Here is a 23615-nt window from a genome sequence, read left to right on the forward strand (position 1 = left end):
TATAAATGGGTGGTTGATGGTCGGCACAGACTCGGTGGGCCGAAGGGCCTGTTTCAGTGCTGTATCTCTAAAACTAAAAAAAAAACTAAAACTATAACTTAATGTCACCAACATCCACACAACACAGTTAGCAAAGGCTTCCTTTTCTACTTCTGCAAAGTCATGTCTGTGGTTTGCAACAGATCTATTTTTAAGTCACCTCTTCATGCTCTTTTCTGCCTTTGTGCAGTCAAGACTGCCTATCTAGCATCTTGTGATGGATCAAGCCTCCCACTAAACACTAGGAAGACCAAAGCCATCATCTTCAGGCCCTGGCACAAATTCTGTCCCTTCGTGAATGATTCCCGAGTCACAATCTTAGGCTGAACAACAGTGCTTGCACCTCAGCATCCTGTTTGACTTAGCCCAATTTCTGACCCCCATATCCACTCCATCATAAAGACCCTACTTCTACAACATTTCTACCTCTACTCAATTCATATACCACTGAAACCCTATACATGCCTTTTCCACCTATGGGGTCAATTACTCCAATGCTTTTCTTACTGTCTTCCCATCATCCATAGCCTACAACTTGTGTAAAACACTGATGCTCCTACACCACTCCCCTCACCCATCATCCTTCATAGGACAACCTTCATAATATCATTTAGAGCACAGAAAGAGAACATTCGGCCATTGAGTCCATGCCAGCAAGCAGGATGGAGTGGGACTTGAACCCGGAACCTTGTGACTCAGAGGCGAGAGTCCTACCAACTGATCCACGGCTGACACTAGTCCAAGTATTCAAATTTAAAATTCGTGCCCTTGGCTTTAAATCCTTCCAAGGCCTTCGCCCCATTCCTGCAACCTTTTCCAACACGCCAAGCCTCCCTTGTTCCTATGACTCCAGTCTCTTGTGCACATCTTCCGCCAAGCTTTTGACTACCCCTCCTAATATAACAAGATGTCAATTTTTCCTTATGCCTCTGTGATGTACCTAGACATTTTTCTGTGCTAAAGGTGGTAAATAAATGCAGGTGGTTGCTATGTGAAATGAGTTTGACATTTTTATCTAGTTCCCAGTGGGCATGGATCTACTGCACAAAACTGTTCCTAATTCAACAATAAATGGCACTCTCATTCAGGCTTAAGATGGCTGGTGCAGGATATGTACAAAATGTCAAACTGGTGCAGTAAGGGTTCTTTACCAAGGTTGGGTCTCAGGCGCCTTCTTCGGGCAGAGAAGACAGAGCTTTACAGTGCATCTGCCTGTATCACAGCTGACTTGGGAGCATTTGATGCTGCCACTGGGGGCCTGAAACAGAAAGCATTCCATTTTCAACACTAACATTCTTCACCTTGATGCGCAAAGAACAAAATGGAAATGCAGAACTGTACAATAGTGGTGCACAATTGCACAGTGGCACTAGAACTGCAGTGTTTCTGAATAATGGGATAGTCCTAAAATGAAAAGAAAATATCTATAATATGCAGGAGAACTTCAAAATGCTTATTAAAATGTGTACACTCTGGAGAGAAGCTTTTTCTTTATTTTGGAAGAGCAGATTGCCAAAATAGGTCAAATACTTTCAAATAGCTATTGTTTGGAAATGTGAATTACTGAACGTCAGAGCTTTAAGCAGGTTACAGCATTCGAGATTAAAAGTTGCTTAATAAAAACAAATGATTAAGATTGGAAACAAATTTTTTAAAAATCAGAGATAGATGAACAGACAGCAGGTCTGCATGGTTTGCACATCTTGCATAAGTCACAGTGAAACCTTGTTACACGGCCATGAATGCAATACTGATCTCCTTAACACTTGCTACAAACACACAGCCTTATCAAATACAAATAATTTTCTGCAGTAAATGTATTGGAATATTATTTAGTACAAGGAAAAAAAATTCAAAAGCTGGAAATTGGAAATAAAAACAAAATCCTGGAAGTACACAGCACGTCTGTCCTGGTAAACTGATTAGTGGAACAAGAGCAGACTGAAACCAACTATTTTCCTGTTATCTGTACTCCATCCTTACCCTCTTGTCCATTCTTTACCCTTCCTACAGTCGATCTTTATCTGCCAATTCTTAAACCATTTTCACAATTTCAGATTCTCCATCTCTAATTGTCTCCTTTTTGCCCACGGATGTACAGTCAATCTATATTTCCGACTCTCACCAGGACTGTCTCTGGACTAAAGTAAAAACAGAAAATGCTGGAAATACTCAGCAGATCTGGCAGGATCTGTGGAGAGAGAGAGAGAGAGACAGAGATAACATTTCAAGTTGATGACCTTTCATCAGACCGAGTCTCTTCCACTTCTTGTGTACAAAATCATGAGAGGTATAGACAGGGTGGATAGCAAGAAGCTTTTTCCCCAGAGTGGGGGATTCAATTACTAGGGGTCACGAATTCAAAGTGAGAGGGGAAAAGTTTAGGGGGGATATGCGTGGAAAGTTCTTTACGCAGAGGGTGGTGGGTGCCTGGAACGCATTGCCAGCGGAGGTGGTAGACGCGGGCACGATAGCGTCTTTTAAGATGTATCTAGACAGATACATGAATGGGCAGGAAGCAAAGAGATACAGACCCTTAGAAAATAGGCGACATGTTTAGATAGAGGATCTGGATCGGCGCAGGCTTGGAGGGCCGAAGGGCCTGTTCCTGTGCTGTAATTTTCTTTGTTCTTTGTTCTTTCTTGAACAGCAGCCTGAACAATTTTCATCCTTCATCAGGCCAAACTTGTTCTCATCCTGAATAACTTCTGTTAACTTTTCTCACTTCCTCCAGATAAAAGGTGTCATTACAGCTTTCAGCCCACCCACCCTCCTCCCACTGCCTCCCGAGTCCTAGTCTTTTTTTCTCTGAAGCACGCTTTTTTCTCTGAACCTATTCAGCCCCTCAACCTGACTTCTGCCTCCATTACAATGATGACTGTGTTGTTATCACTTCCTACTCTTACACTCAGCTTGAAATTTAACTATAATTCCAGTTCCCACCATCCAGCCATCACTCTTATATAATCCCTCACCTGAATGTTTCACCCCTTGCTTTCCTGAACTTCTCTCTGCAGCATTGGCAATGGAATTTCTTTATAAACTAACTGACTCGCATACCAGCCACCCCCACCCTTATTCTCCTTTCCATCCGCATTTCCTTTGCCAAACACTTCGATTCCATCCTTAAGCATCGCCCTGAGCTTCCAGTGGCTCGACACTTTAATTCTCCCTCTAACCTCTCTGCAGTCTGTTGCTGCTGAATTGGCAAATTTGCATTCTGTCTGCGCCATTAAGGTGTACTATTCCAGAAATTCTCTCTGGTGCCATTTGATGGCATATAATAGCTTGATCATACATAATATTTCACAAAGGTTGGGGTGATAGGGACAGTGGGAGTTGCCTGTTGGAACATAAAATTCTCAGGCTATTATCACAAATTTAGGAATCTGTTCAGCAGATCCCTGTCCTAATCTCAACTCAGAATTACAGAAATATTTAATATTTACCATTGGGCTGCTGAGACAGAAAAAAAGACTTCTCCCTGTTGTAATGAGTCTACTTTTGAGTTTGAAACATCAGTGGCCATGTTGAGCAGGTATATTCCTTTTAATTCAATTCAATTAGCCAAATGGAATTCTATATCATAGCAACAAAGTGGAGCTGAAGTGCCCGTATCAGTTCCATTTAAGATCCAGTACAGGAATCTAAAGAACATACAGAAGCATTGGACAGGAAAAGCCTGCCCCATACAGTCATCATGCTCTCTACAACAGAGCTATACAACCTTCTGGGTGAGGCAGAAAAGTTAAAACCCAGGCTAATCAGGGGAGCAAACAAAAAATCTGGAAAATTCCTCTCCAACCGTTTTGTGACCGAAACTAGCCCAGGAGGGCACACTGTCCCATTCATGTATTATATGTCTCAGTGGGCAGACAGCATTACGACTATATGTGACAGGCTTTTCATGTCCAACATTTCTCTATGTTCTTTGGATTCCTGCATTGGAGCTTCAATGGAACTGATATGGGCACTTCAGCTCTTCGAGGATGGAGTGATCTCTTATCCAGTCAGAAGCTAGGCCAGCTTTCTCTTGAAAGTATGCAACAAAAAAAAAATCAGTGTTCACTGCACAAGCCAGCAAGCATTCTCTAAGAAACCTAAATACTGTATTACTCTGCTTTGATTCTGTTTAAACTCAACCCTTACAATAAAAAATATTTATAGTTCAGCTTGAAATATATTTGTCAGGGTGCTGCTTTTCTGTCTATCGGAATTGTCATTCCTAGTGCACACTAACCCATTCACTCCGCACGAGGCGTACAAGTTTCAATTCACAGCAGGTGTGGGCCTGCTGCCGCCTTGCTGTAAGAATGAACAAAGAGTTTTGGGAGGAAGCCCAAATTCTAATAATACTTGGCAGGTAAAGTGAGATAACTATCATCTACAAACTGAAAACATGCTGCTCTAAGTCTAAATTTATCACACATTATCAAAAGCAAACAACTGTAAAAATGAGATCTCACAATTTTGGGGACCAAGAGTTAGAGCTGGCTTGTCTGATTGTGAAACTAAAGGATAGGGACCATGCACAGCTGTAAGAAGAGCCAGGCAAACAAAAAGGCGGTTATAAACTTACATAACAATTTCTTGCTGGAAGAAACCAAAGACCTGTTTGCAGGTATTAATAGGTGCACCTGTAAGGTGTATGATTACAAGACAGAATACTGTTGCGGCCTTTACATGCATTTTATTTTCACAGCAACCCAGTGGAATTCATACATGCCAAAATAACACTCATACATACGAATCCCAGGATGATTCAACAAGCTTATTGGGCGACTGAGGTACATGGACCAAAAAGGCTGCATGTTTGATTGCTGCTCTGAGTTAAGTTAGCAGATCTCAGAAGCAGCAACAGCAAGGGCTCTGAAATTATCAGTGGTCAAGAATTGGGGAGGTGGAAAAATGGTTTGCATTGCTTTTTATTAATCATTATCCTGTTGGAGGTGAGTGTATGTGAAGGTTAAACCTGCAGGATCATTGCAGATGAGAGAGTTGGTCCAAAGAAAGGCTGTAGGGCAGCACGGAGCACACAGCAGCAGGAACAGCAGCGTGAGTAAGCGCAACCTAGTGCGGAGACAGTTGATAGAGTTCTGAAGGACAAGTGCAGCAGAGCAGAAGTTATTCAGCAGCATAAAAGCAGCAACAGCAGCAGGATGGAAACCAGCAAAAGCAGATCAAAGATTGCCCAAGTCTAAAGGTCCATTAGAAGAACAGAAATCGAGTCCACAGTGCAAAGCTTGCATTTATATCGCACGTTTATCATAGTAAAGCATCCCAAAGCACTTTGTAGGAACAGAGCGGGGGCTCTGACACAAATTTTCAAATCCTCTCTGGCCATAGGAGAGGTGCCAGAGGACTGGAGGACAGCAAATGTGGTACCATTATTCAAGAAGGGTAGCAGGGATAAACCAGGTGATTACATGCCAGTGAGTCTAACATCAGTGGTAGGGAAATTACTGGAAACAATTCTGAGGGACTGGATTAATCTCCACTTGGAGAGGCAAGGATTGATCAGGAATAGTCAGCATGGCTTTGTCAGGGGAAGATCGTGTCTAACAAATTTGATTGAATTTTTCGAGGAGGTGACTCGGTGTGTAGATGAGGGTAAAGCAGTTGATGTGGTCTACATGGACTTCAGTAAGGCTTTTAATAAGGTCCCGCATGGGAGATTGGTTAAAAAGGTAAGCGCCCATGGGATCCAGGGCAATTTTGCAAATTGGATTCAAAATTGGCTTAGTGGCAGGAGGCAGGTGGTGATGGTCGAGGGTTGTTTTTGCGAGTGGAAGCCTGTGACCAGTGGTGTACCGCAGGGATCCGTGCTGGGACCCTTACTGTTTGTAGTGTTCATGAATGATTTAGACATGAATATAGGAGGAATGATCAGTAAGTTCGCAGATGACATGAAAATTGTTGGTGTTGTAAATAGTGAGGAGGAAGGCATTAGATATACAGGATGTTCTAGGTGGGCTGGTAAGATGGGCAGAGCAGTGGCAAATGGAATTTAATCCTGAGAAGTGGGAGGTGATGCATTTTGGGAGGACTAACAAGGCAAGAGAATATACAATGGATGGTAGGACCCTATGGAGCACAGAGGATCAGAGGGACCTGGGGTGCTTGTCCATAGATCACTGAAGGCAGCAGAACAGGTAGATAGGGTGGTTAGGAAGGGATATGGGATACTAGCCTTTATTAGCCAAGGCATAGAATATAAGAGTAGGGAGGTTATGATGGAGCTGTATAAAATGCTGGTTAGGCCGCAGCTAGAGTACTGTGTACAGTTCTGGTCACCACACTATAGGAAGGATGTGACTGCAATGGAGAGGGTGCAGAGGAGATTCACCAGGATATTGCCTGGGCTGGAGCATTTCAGCTATGAAGAGAGACTGGATAGGCTAGGATTGTTTTCCTTGGAGTGGAGAAGGCTGAGGGGGGGCCTAATTGAGGTATACAAATTTATGAGGGGCATTGACAGGTTAGATAGGAAGAATTTTTTTTCCCTTAGCGGAGGGGTCAATAACTAGGGGGCATAAGGGGCAGGAGGTTTAGAGGGGAGTTGAGGAACATTTTTTCACCCAGAGGGTGAGTGCAATCTGGAACACACTGCCTGAAGGTCTGGCAGAGGCAGGAACACTCATGACATTAATAAGTATTTAGACGAGCACTTGAAACACCATAACGTACAAGGCTGCGGGCCAAGTGCAGGGAAGTGGGATTAGTTTTGGACAGGTGCTTGATGTCGGCACAGGCGCATTGGGCCTGTGCTGTAAAACTCTATGACTATGACTCTAAGACTCAAATTATTAGACAAAATATGACTTCGAGCTATGAGATATTAGGACAGATGACCAAAAGATTAGTCAAAGAGGTAGGTTTTAAGAAGCATCTTAAAAGAGGAGAGTGAGGTAGAGAGATTTGAGAGGTTTACAGAGAGAATTACAGAGCAAAGGGCTTTGGCAGCTGAAGGCACAGCCACCAATTAAAATTGGGGATGCAAAGAGGCCAGAAGTGAAGGAATGCAGAGATCTTGGAGAGATGTAGGGCTGGAAGAGGTTACAGAGATAGGGAGGGGCAAGACAATGGAGGGATTTGAAAACAAGCATGAGCATTTTAAAAGAGACATATTTTTGGACCAGAAGCAAATGTAGGTCAGAGACCACAGGTGAACGGGAATTGGCATGAGTTAGGACACGAGCAACAGAGTTCTGGGTGAGCTCAAGTTTACAGTCGGTACAAGGTGGAATACCAGCAGGAGAGCATGGAATAGACAAGTCTAGGAGGTAACAAAGGCATGGCTGAGGGTTTTAGCAGCAGATGAGCTGAAGCAGGGGCAGTGATGGAAAATGTTATGGAGGTGAAAGTAAGTGGTCTTGGTGATGGACAGGATATAGGGTCGGAAGCTGAGCTCAGATTCAAATATTACACCAAGGTTGCGAACAGACTGGTTTAGCCTCAGAATGTGGCCAGGGATAGCAATGAAGCTGGTGGCTAGGGAATGGAGTTTTTGGTGGGGACCGAAGACAATAGTTTTGGTCTTCCCAATATTTAGTTAGAGAAAATTTCTCCTCATGCAATACTGGATGGTAGAAAAGCAGCATGACCAATCAGAAGCAGTGGAGAGGCAGCTGTGAGGTAGACCTGAGTGTCATCAGTGTACATGTGGAACCGGAGGTGTTTTCAGATGACAGTGCATGGGGGAGCACGTCAATGAGAAATAGGAGGGGGTCAAGGATAGCTCCTTGGGGGACTCCAGAGGTAACCAAGCAGGAGCAAAAAGAGAAACCATTACAGATGATTCTCTGGCTATGACTGGCGTTACGACCGAGGCGGGAGGAGTGCACTGTTTTTCTAGTTTCACGGGTCACAACATATATTTACATTTTTTCCCAGTTACGGTCAATCATAGACACAATTTTTATCCCAGAATAAAATACATCAGCCAGGTTTCTTTAACAACAAAATTATCAGTTTCTTCTAAAACAAGACATAACCAGTAATGAAGCAAAGCATTAACATACAGAGTCAAATAAAAAAGATCCATTTTCACCTGAGCCCCACACACACACACAGGTTAACTGAAAAGATAATTTACTCTTTAGAGCCCTCTTACAAAAAAACCAGAAAAAGAATATTTTGGCCAAAAACTTGCTAATTCTTGAAGAAAAAAGAAGATATCGAAAAATGTTAGATATCCTTTGTTTTGATTTTATGTCCCAAATACATATAGTCAGCTGTCACTGGGATATTCCTAGACCAGTTCTTGTCAGGCGATGTTGAAGATCAGTTTGGGCAGTTTTTCCAGGAAGAATACAGCAACTGGGGTTTCAGACAGTTTCTTACACTTGCTTCTCAGTGCTTTTCAAAGATCTGGGACAGGCTGAGTTGGGGTTTGCTCCCTTGGCCAGTTTTCCCCAACTGTTTTTTAACACTGTCCATAGCAAAACCAAAAACAATGTCACAAGAGTCAAGCCTCATGACCCCTATAAATCTTGACCTGTCACTTCTTTGTAAACATCTTGCCCCAAGTCAAAAAAAAAACCTTGCTGGGTAATTATCTGAAGACAGGTGCCTTCCAGTAACTGTTATTTACAAGCACAGTCCAAAAGACCTTCTGATGACCTCTTTTTAAAAAACACAAAGTTCCAGCATCTATGGATTTTGTTTTCAGTTTTAACACACAAATCCTCATAATTTAACAAAAAAAATGAAATCACTCATAACACTGGATAGATAGGAATGGAATCCAGTGAGAACAGTCATATCCAGCCGGCCAATGGTGGAGAGGAATTGGAGAAGGATGGTGCGGTCAACTGTGATCAAAAGCTGCAGACAGGTGAAGAAGGATGAAGAGGGATTGTTTACCTTTGTCACAATCATGCAGGATGTCATCTGTTACTTTGATAAGGGCCATTTCAGTGCTACAGCATGGGCGGAAACATAAGTGCAGGGATTTGCAGGAAAGATGGGCATGAATTTAAGGCAGCAGCATGTTGAAGGACTTTGGAGAGGAAAGGGAATTTGGAGATGGGTCAGTAATTTGCAAGGACAGAGGGATCAAGACTGAGTTTTTTTTGAGGAAAGGGGTGATAACGGCAGACTTGAAGGGGAGGGGTTCAGTTCCTGAGGAGGGGGAACTGTTAACAATATCAGCTCACAGAGAAACCAGGAAGGAGATTTTGGTGGTCAGCAGATTGGTGGGAAGAGGGTTGAGGGAGCAGGAGGTGCCTCTCAGGTACAGGATGAGTTTGGAGATGAGGGGAGATAGGAGAGAAACTAGAGAAAGATAAGAGTTCAGAGCTAAAGCAGGCGGGAAACCTTAGAGGAAGTTTGGCCTAGTGGGCTAGGGGAAGGGAGGGAAGATACAGAGGAAACTGAACGAATGGTCTCAAACTTAGTGACAAAGCAGCCCATGAGCTCATCACACTTCCTATTGGAGGTGAGGGTGGAGGAGGGGAGGGGAGAGGGTTTAAGACGTCAGTTTGTAGTGGAAATGATGATAAGGATTATCTTTGCATTCCAGGTTGATCCTAGAATAGTGGGCAGTTTTGGCAGAGGACAGCAGGACACAATATTGCTTCACGTGGTTCATTCATGTCTGGTGATAAATGGTTAAACCATTTGTCTGCCATAAACGTTTAGATCTTAAGGGAGTGAAGAAGTAGACCAGGTAATGAAACAGAGATAGTCCAACAGGGAACAGTCTCAGCTGAATACAGTAGCAAAGTGGAAGTCACAGTAAACTTAACAAACCAGCAGGAAATGCGATTTGGCCAATGGGCAGCATATTTCTGCCCAGGACCCCACATAGCAGCAGGGTAAAGCAGAAAAGCTATTAGCACACTGAAGTATAGTCCAGTAGGCCTGGAGGTAAGAGCTGCAGTGGAATGTGGGCACTGTGCACTTATGTAAGTTAGCTTCAAACTTGAAGAGTGAAAGCACAGCAGCTATGCATACAGTTCAAACTTAACCCCAACAATACTGCAGTCCTAATGGAAGATGAATCTCAGAGCAGGTTTCTAGCTATCAAAAGTAGTACAGAATAAAAAAAAAGTTTTTTTTCATTATTCTTTCATGGGATGTGGGCGTTGCTGGCTAGGCCAGCATTTATTTGCCCATCCCTAATTGCCCTGAAGAAGGTGGTGGTAAACTGCCTTCTTGAACCTCTGCAGTCCATCTGGTGTAGGTACACCCATAGTGCTGTTAGGGAGGGAGTTCCAGGATTTTGACCCAGTGACAGTAAAGGAATGGCGATATATTTCCAAGTCAGGATGGTGTGTGTCTTGGAGGGTAACTTGCAGGTGGTGGTGTTCACAAGTGTCTGCTGCCCATGTCCTTCTAGGTGGTACAGGTCGCGGGTTTGGAAGGTGCTGTCGAAGGATGCGTGGCGAGTTGCTGCAGTGCATCTGGTATATGGTACACACTGCTGCTACTGTGCGTCGGTGGTAGAAAGAGTGAATGTTTAAAGTGGTGGATAGGGTGTTGATCAAGCGGGCTGCTTTGTCCTGGATGGTGTCGAGCTTCCTGAGTGTCGTTGGATCTGCACCTATCCAGGCAAGTGGAGAGTATTCCATCACACCCCTGACTTGTGCCTTCTAGATGTTGGACAGGCACTGGGGAGTCAGGAGGTGAGTCACTCGCCACAGAATTTCCAGTCTCTGAATCAGATGAAGGGCCACAGACCTGAAACGTTAACTCTGTTTCTCTCTACAGATGCTGCCAGACCTGCTGAGTATTTCTGGCACTTTATATTCTCATTTCAGAGTTCCAGCATCCACAGTATTTTGCTCTTATCCCAGTCTCTGATCTGCTTTTGCAGCCACAGCATTTATATGGCTGGTTCAGTTCAGTTTCTGTTCAACGGTAACCCCCAGGATGTTGATAGTGGGGGATTCAGCAAGTGTAATGCCTTTGAACACCCAAGGAAGATGATTAGATTGTCTCTTGTTTGAGATGGTCATTGCCTGGCACTTGTGTGGAGCAAATTTAGGGGAGGGGAGTGGTGGGGGTGTTAGCAATATGTTTTATCCAGGTAGCTTGAACATACAGATTGAGTTAAAATAATATGTCTGTTATTCAGGGTAGAGGGTTCTTAGCAATAGATGTGAGAAGGATGACAATGTATGTAGTTCCAAAGAAGAAGAACTTATAAGGGACCTCGTTAGCCTGGAAGCCAACTTGTTAACATGAAACATTTTGTAATTTAAAGCAGGAACAGTTTGTCTTGTAATATAGAAAGCACCAATATATCAATACAATATAGTACATTACAAATTACAGAAAGTGCAACAGTGTCTTCATTATTACTAAGGTGATCTTTGCAGAGTAGACATGGCAGAACTCCATGTGACACCAAAGGGCAGGGGGGGGGGGGGGGAAACAAAATACTGTTGGTTGTTCTAAACAGCTGCAAATAAAGTAGAATTTGGCCGAGTCAAATATGGAACAATTTTCATGCAACACAATAAAAATGACAAAATGGAAGCCAAAGGATACAGTCATTGTACATTTCATTTCAGGCCACAACAGCCCCATAATATAATTCAAGAAATGCAAAACCTTTAGCCAGACTGTTAGCTGGGTAAATTATAATGCGGCATACCTTAGCTCAAAACATGAATGGATCTTGGTTGCACCATTTCCTGGCTCACTCTGCTTTTAGTATCACTTTCAAAAGAAACAGTTTCGCACCTGTTGCATAAGAGACACATGCAAAAACAAAGTATTATTGTTCTGCTCCCCAAAATGGTTTTTGTTTCAACCTTTAAATACCAAATCACAGTATTCTTTAATATTTAGAACCAGTTTGCTGGCCTTTTTTTCAAATCACTTTACATTAATGCTTATTTTCAGCCTACCTTTTTATATATTTTCTCCTGAAGGCATTAACTAAACTGGAACATTGAACATTCATAACTTGCTCCAGTGGCTATTTGTTGTTTAAGAGCCTCGGGAATGAGTGCAGCAAGGCTAGTTCTCCATGAGAATCATCACAGCCAATGCCAATCCTAGCCCAGGATTGCTGATGAATTACATTGTCCTGTTATTGCCCTGAGATCAGCTAATTCAGTACAGACAGGGCTGTCCTCTCTCCCCTGTCTTGTTTGTTTGCTGTATTGAACCCTTTGCTGAGTCTCTGAGGAAGGATGCGAGCATAAGAGGGGTGACAATCCCAGGCAGTGGAGGCAGTCAGGTTAAAACCTCCCTGTACATGGATGACGTCGCCGTCTTCTGCTTGGATCCGCTGTCCGTTCGCAGACTGATGAGCCACTGCGACCAGTTCGAATTGGCATCGGGAGCCAAAGTTAACCACGGCAAGAGCGAGGCCATGTTCTTTGGGAACTGGGCCGACCGATCCTTTGTCCCCTTCACCTTCAGGTAATCTGACCTGAAGGTGCTGGGGATATGGTTCGGAAGGACCAGGGCGTGCACCAAAACCTGGAAGGAGCGAGTAGCCAGGGTACACCATAAGCTGAGCACGTGGGAGCAGCGATCTCTGTCCATTGTGGGCAAGAACGCGAGGCGCTCACATTGTTGCTGTACGTGGCGCAGGTCTGGCCCATACCCCACTCCTATGCCATGGCGGTCACCCGAGCCATTTTTCGCTTCGTCTGGGGATCCAAAATGGACGGAGTCCGGAGGGACACGATGTTCAAACCTTTGGATGAGGGAGTGAAAAATGTATCCAACGTCACCCTCATCCTGATGACCATCTTCATGTGTAGCTGCATCATGCTGTGCTTAGATCCCCAGTACGCAAACTCCAAGTGTTGCTATGTGCTGAGGTTCTATCTGTCCCCAGTGTTGCGAAGGATGGGCCTGGTCACATTGCCGCGGAACGCTCCATCCAGTTGGACCGTGCCGTACCACCTATCCTTCGTGGAAATGTTTCTGCGGAAAAACACCTTTGACCACCAATCCATCAGGCAGTGGTCTGCATGGAATGCTGTCAAGACCCTACGGGAAAAGGAGATGGTGGATCCTGTCGGATGGTTCCCTGAGCAGACTGCCAAAGTCATTTGGCAGAATGCCTCATCACCAAAACCTTCAAACAAGCACCAAGATGTAGCTTGGCTGGTGGTGAGAAGAGCCCTCCCCGTCAGATCCTTCCTGCACGCCCGGAGTCTCACCCCCTCCTCAACAATGCCCTCGCAGTGGCTGTGGTGGGAAAGAGACGGTCGCCCACCTCCTTCTGGAATGTGTCTTTGCAAAGCAGGTGTGGAAAGAGATGCAGTGGTTTTTGTCGAGGTTCATCCCAAACAGCTCTGTAACACAGAAGTCTGTGCTCTATGGGCTGTTCCCAGGGACGCACACCGAGATAAACATCAACTGCTGCTGAAGGACTATCAATTCGGTGAAAGACACCCTTTGGTCTGCCCGAAACGTGCTGGTTTTCCAGCACAAAGAATTGTCCACAACCGAATGTTGCAGACTGGCACATTCCAAGGTCCAGGACTATGTACTGACGTACGCACTAAAGCTTGGGGCAGCCGCCGTAAAGGCTCAATGGGGAAAGACCCCTGTGTAAGGTCCTCCCGCCATAGTGAACTGAGGGGCTGTACCTAAAGGTATGCTGCCCGACCCGAACCCAACGACGTGTCGGGTCGGGCCTGGTCTTCTGGATCCGGCTGTCGGGCTCGGGTCGGGTTGAGTCCGGGTCGGGCCGGACACACACGGTAAGTGCTCTGCTGGTAAGTATTGAAATTAAAAAAAAAAATACTTACCTGAGCTGGGAGTCCAGGACGAAACGGAGTCTGTGCAGTGAGCGAGTGATGTCACTGTGACGTCATCACGCATGCGCTGCAGCTTCCTGGAGGTTCCAGGTCTGACGATAAGTCAAGGGATGGTCGGGTTCGGGTCAGGTCGGGTCGGGCCCGCTGTGGTTCGGTTGGGTTCTTTTTCCCGACCTGAGCAGGCCTTTAGCTGGACCCATGGGAAACCCATCAGGCTGTATACACCAGATATGGGTTTGCTGTAAAATGTCCATGGCATGTAAAATGGAATGCAAGAGTTGTGAGGCAACTCACCCCTATATTGAAGAAAATTGATTTCCTTTGCACTTTCTGAAATGTCAATTTGGTGCCGTTTTGAACTGTTTGCAACCTTTTTTTTTTAATACAGATTTTTATGAATGAAGTATATTTTTGAAAAAAAAATTAATTCAGCACAGACTAGGGATATTCTAAAAGACTGGATCCCTAGGGTTCAGCACCACATTAAATGATGTACCTACTCAGTAACCTATCAGGCCACAGTGATGCATCCTTTCAAATGTATATTCATTTCACATTCTGCATACTACATTTAATTCACGTTTGAGCAAACGATTACCAATTCCTTGTTCATACAGGCGCTTCACTCAGAGCATAAAGACGTACCTTGAAGAAAGATTTCCCGCTCTCCCCTACCCCCAATTACTTAAGATTCAGCACCAGCAATTAACAGAAATATGCAAAGATGGCACTGGTTGTTGCACAGTACCATTTTTACAACAATCCTGTACGGGTCAGCATAGCATTTTTTTGCATTAGTGATTTCTGCAGACATTCCCCAGACATCTAAGTTGGTCTCAGACACAAAATTAGAAAGCAAATTACATGTGCAGTTTGTTATTTATTAGGTTCTTTATGCTGCCACCGTATAGAGTCTAGTCAGAGAGGTTCTTAGGCTGTATTGTTTAAACATTAATCTTTATTGTATAGTAACTATATACACTCCACACTAGCCTGTGTCTCTCCTTCAAAAGCCATGCTGTAACTGTTCGAGTCTCTCCCACATGATCTCTTATCTCATCATGGTGGGCAGCAATCTTTACATTCTCCCAAGATCAACCCTTCCACTACATCTCCCCCCAAGTCTTTATCCCAATATATATTTACATACATTCACTTTTTTATTTACATGCTATCCCTTCTCTACCCCAAGTCTCTGACTTCATAGGCTGAATTTATCAGGAAGCTTCACAACTCTCCCTGATCTCGTCATCAGATGTGGAAGATAGGTAGTCTTTCTCTGATCCCTTATTTCTTGGCTTGGACAGTCTTTGTTGAAGTTTGTAGCATTCGGTGATTTTTGAATTTTTAGTTCACCATCTGAGTCGTCTAAATATATGACTGATTGACATCTTTGATGTAAAGGAATAAGATTCCTTTTATTTCTCCGTATAGAACCCATAGTTAGGGGAACAGATAGGAGGTTCTGTGGGAACGAGAGAGACTCACGGTTGGTGTGTTGCCTCCCAGGTGCCAGGGTTCGTGATGTCTCGGATCGTGTTTTTGGGATCCTTAAGGGGGAGGGGGAGCAGCCCCAAGTCGTGGTCCACATAGGCACCAACGACATAGGTGGGGAGATGGGGATTTAAGGCAGAAATTCAGGGAGCTAGGGTGGAAGCTTAAAGCAAGAACAAACAGAGTTGTTATCTCTGGGTTGTTGCCCGTGCCACGTGATAGCGAAGAAAGGAATAGGGAGAGAGAGGAGTTGAACACGTGGCTGCAGGGATGGTGTAGGAGGAAGGGTTTTGGTTTCCTGGATAATTGGGGCTCTTTCTGGGGTAGGTGGGACCTCTACAAACAGGATGGTCTTCACCTGAACCAGAGGAGTACCAATATCCTGGGGGCGGGGGGGAGATTTGCTAGTGCTCTTCGGGGGGGTTTAAACTAATGCAGCAGGGGAATGGGAACCTAAATTGTAGTTCCAGTGTACAGGATGTTGAGAGTAGTGAGGTCAGGGATAAGGTTACAAGGACGCAAGAGGGCACTGGCAAGCAAGAACTTGGTTTAAAGTGTGTCTACCTCAACGGCAGGAGCATCCGGAATAAGGTGGGTGAGCTTGCAGCATGGGTTGGTACCTGGGATCTCGATGTAGTGGCCATTTCGGAGACATGGGTAGAGCAGGGGCAGGAATGGATGTTGCAGATTCCGGGATTTAGATGTTTCAGTAAGAACAGAGAAGATGGTAAAAGAGGGGGGGGGGTGGCATTGTTAATCAAGGAGAGTATTACAGCGGCAGAAAGGACGTTTGAGGACTCGTCCACTGAGGTAGTATGGGCCGAAGTTAGAAACAGGAGAGGAGAGGTCACCCTGTTGGGAGTCTTCTATGGACCTCCAAATAGTTCCAGAGATGTAGAGGAAAGGATAGCGAAGATGATTCTCGACAGGGGCGAGAGTAACAGGGTAGTTGTTATGGGGGACTTTAACTTTCCAAATATTGACTGGAAATACTACAGTTCGAGTACTTTAGATGGGTCAGTTTTTGTCCAGTGTGTGCAGGAGGGTTTTCTGACGCAGTATGTAGACAGGCCAACCAGGGGCGATGCCACATTGGATTTGGTACTGGGTAATGAACCCGGCCAGGTGTTAGATTTAGATGTCGGTGAGCACTTTGGTGATAGCGATCACAATTCGGTTAGGTTTACCTTAGCGATGGGCAGGGACAGGTATATACTGCAGGGCAAGAATTATAGCTGGGGGAAAGGAAATTATGATGCGATTAGGCAAGATTTAGGATGCGTAGGATGGGGAAGGAAACTGCAGGGGATAGGCACAATCGAAATGTGGAGCTTATTCAAGGAGCAGCTACTGCGTGTCCTTGATAAGTATGTACCTGTCCGGCAGGGAGGAAGTTGTCGAGCGAGGGAGCCGTGGTTTACTAAAGAAGTTGAAGCGCTTGTCAAGAGGAAGAAGGAGGCTTATGTTAGGATGAGACGTGAAGGCTCAGTTAGGGCGCTTGAGAGTTACAAGCTAGCCAGGAAGGATCTAAAGGGAGAGCTAAGAAGAGCAAGGAGAGGACACGAGAAGTCATTGGCGGATAGGATCAGGGAAAACCCCAAGGCTTTCTATAGGTATATCAGGAATAAAAGAATGACTAGAGTTAGATTAGGGCCAATCAAGGATAGTAGTGGGAAGTTGTGTGTGGAATCAGAGGAGATAGGGGAAGCGTTAAATGAATATTTTTCGTCAGTATTTACAGTAGAGAAAGAAAATGTTGTCGAGGAGAATACTGAGATTCAGACTACTAGGCTAGATGGGATTGAGGTTCACAAGGAGGAGGCGTTAGCAATTTTGGAAAGTGTGACAATAGATAAGTCCCCTGGGCCAGATGGGATTTATCCTAGGATTCTCTGGGAAGCCAGGGAGGAGATTGCAGAGCCTTTGTCCTTGATCTTTATGTAGTCATTATCGACAGGAATAGTGCCGGAAGACTGGAGGATAGCAAATGTTGTCCCCTTGTTCAAGAAGGGGAGTAGAGACAGCCCTGGTAATTATAGACCTGTGAGCCTTACTTCGGTTGTGGGTAAAATGTTGGAAAAGGTGATAAGAGACAGGATTTATAATCATCTTGAAAAGAATAAGTTCATTAGCGATAGTCAGCACGGTTTTGTGACGGGTAGGTCGTGCCTCACAAACCTTATTGAGTTTTTCGAGAAGGTGACCAAACAGGTGGATGAGGGTAAAGCCGTGGATGTGGTGTATATGGATTTCAGTAAGGCGTTTGATAAGGTTCCCCATGGTAGGCTATTGCAGAAAATACGGAAGTATGGGGTTGAAGGTGATTTAGAGCTTTGGATCAGAAATTGGCTAGCTGAAAGAAGACAGAGGGTGGTGGTTGATGGCAAATGTTCATCCTGGAGTTTAGTTACTAGTGGTGTACCGCAAGGATCTGTTTTGGGGCCACTGCTGTTTGTCATTTTTATAAATGACCTGGAAGAGGGTGTAGAAGGGTGGGTTAGTAAATTTGCGGATGACACGAAGGTCGGTGGAGTTGTGGATAGTGCCGAAGGATGTTGTAGGGTTCAGAGGGACATAGATAGGCTGCAGAGCTGGGCTGAGAGATGTCAAATGGAGTTTAATGCGGAAAAGTGTGAGGTGATTCACTTTGGAAGGAGTAACAGGAATGCAGAGTACTGGGCTAATGGGAAGATTCTTGGAAGTGTAGATGAACAGAGAGATCTTGGTGTCCAGGTACATAAATCCCTGAAAGTTGCTACCCAGGTTAATAGGGCTGTTAAGAAGGCATATGGTGTGTTAGCTTTTATTAGTAGGGGGATCGAGTTTCGGAGCCACGAGGTCATGCTGCAGCTGTACAAAACTCTGGTGAGACTGCACCTGGAGTATTGCGTGCAGTTCTGGCCACCGCATTATAGGAAGGATGTGGAAGCTTTGGAAAGGGTGCAGAGGAGATTTACTAGGATGTTGCCTGGTATGGAGGGAAGGTCTTACGAGGAAAGGCTGAGGGACTTGAGGTTGTTTTCGTTGGAGAGGAGGAGGAGGAGAGGTGACTTAATAGAGACATATAAGATAATCAGAGGGTTAGATAGGGTGGATAGTGAGAGTCTTTTTCCTCGGATGGTGATGGCAAACACGAGGGGACATAGCTTTAAGTTGAGGGGTGATAGATATAGGACAGATGTTAGAGGTAGTTTCTTTACTCAGAGAGTAGTAGGGGTGTGGAACGCCCTGCCTGCAACAGTAGTAGACACGCCAACTTTAAGGGCATTTAAGCGGTCATTGGATAGACATATGGATGAAAATGGAATAGTGTAGGTCAGATGGTTTCACAGGTCGGCGCAACATCGAGGGCCGAAGGGCCTGTACTGCGCTGTAATGTTCTAATTCTAAAAAGAACCTTCTCGAGTTCGTCCTAGATAAGATGGCTATTGATTCTCGTCTATCTGGAGAATTACCCCTCCTCTATTTTGGTCTCATGTTTGCTAGGTTTCTTGTATGGTATCTTCTGTTATAATTATAGGTCTGTTTGTTTCCAACGACTTTTCTTTGTCTTCCACTTTCTCCTTCTCGCTTTTGTAGTCTTTAAGCAGCATGGCAGGCTGTGCTGTGTTGTGCAGGCTCTCTCCACATTGTGCGGGCTCTGGCAGAATCCGGACTCTCTACAGTGCTCAGGTCAGGTTGGGAGGCACTTCCTCTGTCCCGGTTCCTGGAATCTTCTTCAACTTTCTTTATAAGATGAAGATCAATACAAGCTCTTCTACTCAAGAGTTAGAACTCCTGATTTCTTAGGACATAGTGTTTCTAATATCTACTTTCCCATATTTTGAAACATCGCTTCTAACTTCCCCTTTACTTCAAGTGCAACACCTCCTGCGCCACGTAACTGAGTTTCTGTTGGTTGCAAGATGTCTGTGGATAGCCACAGCTCTTTGTATGACAGGACTGTCACGCTCTGGTGTCAAGTTTGAAATTAATGATACGTCCATTGACATATAGGTCTGCTGACCAAAATGCTTGTTTTGGATCACTGATTTTGCCCAGAAAATATTTCGATTAGTCTGCTGCAGGAGGTTGCGTAACTTCATTTACCTCTCTATTCTTAACCTTTTCCTTTAGAGGTTGAAGCAGTCGAGATTTTATTTCAGCACATCTTACTGAAATGCCCTATTTTTCTGCAATAAAAGCATTCTGCTCTATTAACAGGACATTGTTCATGCCTATGGTAAGTTTTTCCCACATTGGCACTCCCCAGCACTGGCAGGGTTTGAAGGCGTCTTTCGCTCTTCACCTCCCACTCCACCCCCGCCCCTCCTCAGTGTACCTTTTTTCCTGGCGCCTCTTTTTCAGCCCTCTGGTGAAGGAACTAAACAGTTGCAGGAGGTTTCCAGTACCAAGGTCTTTCGACACCTTACAGGATTGGTCTGTTGTTCTTTCTGTCCTCAGCTTGCCTCACCAGCTGAATGGCTCTTTCTAGGGTGAGGTCTTCATTAAACTATAAAAGGTCTGATATGGAATCAGCTACAACAACCAACAATATGATCTCTTATCAATTCCTCTTTAAGGTCTCCATACTCACATCCCTCTGTGAGTCTGTAATGGTCATTGATAAAAGTATTGACCGTTTCGCCCAGTTTCTGGACCCTTTTATTGAATTTAGCTCTTTCAAGAATCTTATTACTGCACAAATTGAAGTAGGAATCACAAGTGTTTAAGACTTCGTCAAATTTTGCTGATGTTTCATCAATACGTTGTCTTGCTATTATATCAGCTACAGCACCAATTAAATATAATAATGTATTCACTTGCCCTGTTTCAGACTTGCTGTCCAATTCAATGCAATTCTGTATCTGAGGAACCTTTTCCTCCATAATATCCAGTTTTGAGTGGAATTGGACCCCTTTGACTTCTAAAATTCTCTGGCACTCCCAAATTTGGATCCATTTTTAAAATTTTTATATACTTTTTTTTAGAAGAAACTTTTTTTTAGGCTAGCTTGCTTTGATAGAGTGTATTAGGTGCTTGACAGTGTTCTATGTTTGCTTCTTTTATAGGCTTCTGGTAGGAACCTACACTTTCAGCAGTTCAGTTTTATATTTAGACAGCTGCCTATTGGAATTGACAGAGCTGTTTGATAAACAGTTCAAGGGTTTTCCCCTTAGCTTTTTTTTTAAGCTCGAGTTTATTTATTTTGTTCAAGCTTGACAGCTTTAAAGCTTTTTTTTCTCTTTAGCTTAGCTGCATTATTGGCGACTCTGCTGTATTCAGGGCTTTCCCGCGCTTTTTTTCTTCAATATCAGAATTTTTTTTTCAGTTCACGCACTTTTCAGGGGTTCCCACTCTCTGCCCTTGCACTCAGCCCAAATGAGGGATTGGGTTTTCTCCTTTTTTTTTCTTTCGCTCTTCGAAAATTAATCTTTTAAGCTCTTCAAAGACTTTTTTATTTAAACCGGGATTTCTCGATCATCGGCACAATGACTCACCCGATCACTTGCTTTTCAGCCACACTTCTGTTCTATGGAGCTTCTCTCAGCCTTCTAAGGTCTGTTTTTTTTTTTTCTCTTCAGCTACTTGTTTTAAAGTTTCTTCTCTTCTGGCCAAAGGATGGTTGTTGCTTCAAATTTTCTCTTCTGGGTATCGGACTTCGATCCCAGCGCTATTCACCATGTTATATATTTGGTTCTTTATGCTGCCATCGTATATAGTCTAGCCAGAAAGGTCCTTAGACTGTATTGTTTAAACATTAATCTCTATTGTATAGTAACTCTATACACTCCACATTAGCCTGTGTCTTTCCTTCAAAAGCCAAGCTGTAACTGTTCGAGTCTCTCCCACACGATCTCTTACCACATCATGGTGGGCGGTAATCTTTATATTCTCTCAAGATTAACCCTTTGATACCCTTACATTAGTGACTTGTGCAGACTTTTCCCAGACATTTAAGTTCTTTTCGGACACAAAATTAGAAAGCATTTTACACATGCAGTTGTTTCTAAATTGCAATGATACAGAGACCGACTCACAGACAATGCAATGGGGGAACTGGTGATGTAGTGATAATGTCACTTGACTAGTAATGCAGAGGCCCAGGTTAATGCACTGGGATACAGGTTTAAATCCCACCATGGCAGCTGGTGGAATTTAAATTCAATTAATTAATAAATTCAAGTCATTAATAAAAAAATCTGGAATGAAAGCTAGTCTCAGTAATGGTGACATAAAACTATCATCGATTGTTGTAAAAACCCATCTGGTTCACTAATGTCCTTACCTGGTCCGGTCTACATGTGACTCCAGGTCCACAGCAATGTAACTGCCCTCTGAAATGGCCCAGCAAGTTACTCAGTTGTCAAGAGAAATTAGGGACAGGCAACAAATGCTAGCCTTGGCAGTGACGCCCACCTCCCATGAAATTTTTTTTTTTTTGAAAAGCTTCATAATCTCACTCTGATCACTGCATCTTCTCCTTTGGTGGGCTTTATTTCAGAACCCCCCCCCCCCCCCCACCACCCCACTCCAAATAGCAATTGTTGTCGACATTTGCAGACATCGATCAGCATAAAGATGAGCAGAATTATTCAAGGATTTTTTCCACTAAAAAACAATATAAACAGAGCAGCTTCACTCAATTGGCAACATCTTGATTACCGTGCCCAGTCCATAATAAATGTAATGGCACCATTCCCAAGTGTGTGCTGATATAGTAAGAGAGACATGCTCATTTCTGCTCTGTGGATGTCTCACGTACTGGGAACAGCATTTAACTATTAGATTTTATGCTATCAGTATCCAGCTGTAGCTAAAGTATTAGATATACAGTCATGGTTACAGCATGCTTTAGTTCGCACAATGCCTGGGTTTTAATGAGCCCAATTCCATTATTCAAAATGATCCATCAGCAGTACAAACCAAGGTTAGAACATCACATGTGCAGCATAAGCACAACCTATAAAAGATACATTTGTGAGTATGTTTTGTCAAACCTTTAAGCTACTCATCTTGACTCCTGTTGTTTATGTAGAGCTGTGATGTTGCAGGGAGGTTGCCCTCAAGTTGGTGACAATTGTTTACAATGACCAACCACACCAGTTATGTCCAATGTAATTTATTAAATATGAACTCACCAGCACACTATTTTTTAAAAAATGAATATATCAGGCTCTATTCATGGTTTGATCAATAGCTTTTCAGTGAATATTGTCACCATTTAAAAAAAACTCTGCATGTGCTAATTTACTGATTTATACTTCACTGATAATCAAGAAGGCATACTTTACATAGATTATTCTTTCATTTAACTATGCACATTGCATTTTTTGACATTTTCAATGCTACACCCCCTCAAGATCAAATCCAGAGACGCTGGGTATCACAAGATGTCTCTCAAATGTACTGAAAACATTGGGTTTTTGCACGAAATGGAATGGGTAGTGTTTGACTCTAGCTATATCACAGAAACAGAAAAGGCCATTGAAATCTCAACTTTTCCCCAAATCTTCTTCCCTCATTCCGACTATGCTGAGATATACAGCCAGTAGTTGCCTCCCTGTACCTTGCCATTCTTGACACTGATCTGAAACTGAGTGAATTAGTAAGTTATTTCACCACAAATAACAGTACACATAAGCCCAGTCCTCTCAATCACCACGCACACACAAGGACTTTCCAGCAGAAATCACTGGAGCGGAATGAGAAGTGGAAATTCAGGTTTTTCTCCCTTGACCAGAGGCACCAAAGACAACTGTAGTACTCCCAGCTGTCCCCCAGCTGAAACAAGCTAAAACATAGACCACTTATCGAGTTTGCCTTCTGCTCAGTTAGGTAATTTCAGTCTCAGCTCTCTGCTTTTTAACGAGCTCCTTCAATCCTTATGTTCTTCAGAAATAACATGTCTCTTCATTCCACATGTCCATTACATTTTGTGCAAAATTGTTTTTCCTGAACTTCCTATTTACTTTTAATATTTTAAAATTACAAGCCTTCTAGTTTTTGAAATAATCAACAGCATTAAAGGGTTAGCAGCATGGAATCAAAATTAGCTAAAGCACAGAAACCAGAGAGTCCTGATGACCATTAAAATAAAAGCAAAATACTGCGGATGCTGGAAATCTGAAACAAAAACAAGAAATGCTGGATTCACTCAGCAGGTCTGGCAGCATCTGTGGAAAGAGAAGCAGAGTTAACGTTTCGGGTCAGTGACCCTTCTTCGGAACTGACAAATATTAGAAAAGTCACAGATTATAAACAAGTGAGGTGGGGGTTGGGCAAGAGATAACAAAGGAGAAGGTGCAGATTGGACCAGGCCACATAGCTGACCAAAAGGTCACGGAGCAAAGGCAAACAATATGTTAA

The 23615-nt window shown here is 43.7% G+C and overlaps 1 protein-coding gene across 6 annotated transcripts in view; it reads right to left on the reverse strand.

Moving 5' to 3' along the window:
• The window catches only part of LOC137356928 (CYFIP-related Rac1 interactor A), a 265894-nt gene that overhangs the window by 140546 nt on the left and 101733 nt on the right, over positions 1-23615 (reverse strand). For 4 of the 6 annotated variants that reach the window (XM_068022804.1, XM_068022822.1, XM_068022785.1 and 1 more), the window contains exon 2: positions 11642-11730. The exons of the other annotated variants lie outside the window; for them this stretch is intronic. The gene's annotated coding sequence lies outside the window, so the exon portion shown is untranslated. The remainder of the gene's footprint in view (positions 1-11641; positions 11731-23615) is intronic. 6 annotated transcript variants of the gene reach the window in all.

Source organism: Heterodontus francisci, chromosome 3 (assembly GCF_036365525.1).
Source record: "Heterodontus francisci isolate sHetFra1 chromosome 3, sHetFra1.hap1, whole genome shotgun sequence".
Taxonomy (NCBI): Eukaryota; Metazoa; Chordata; class Chondrichthyes; order Heterodontiformes; family Heterodontidae; genus Heterodontus; species Heterodontus francisci.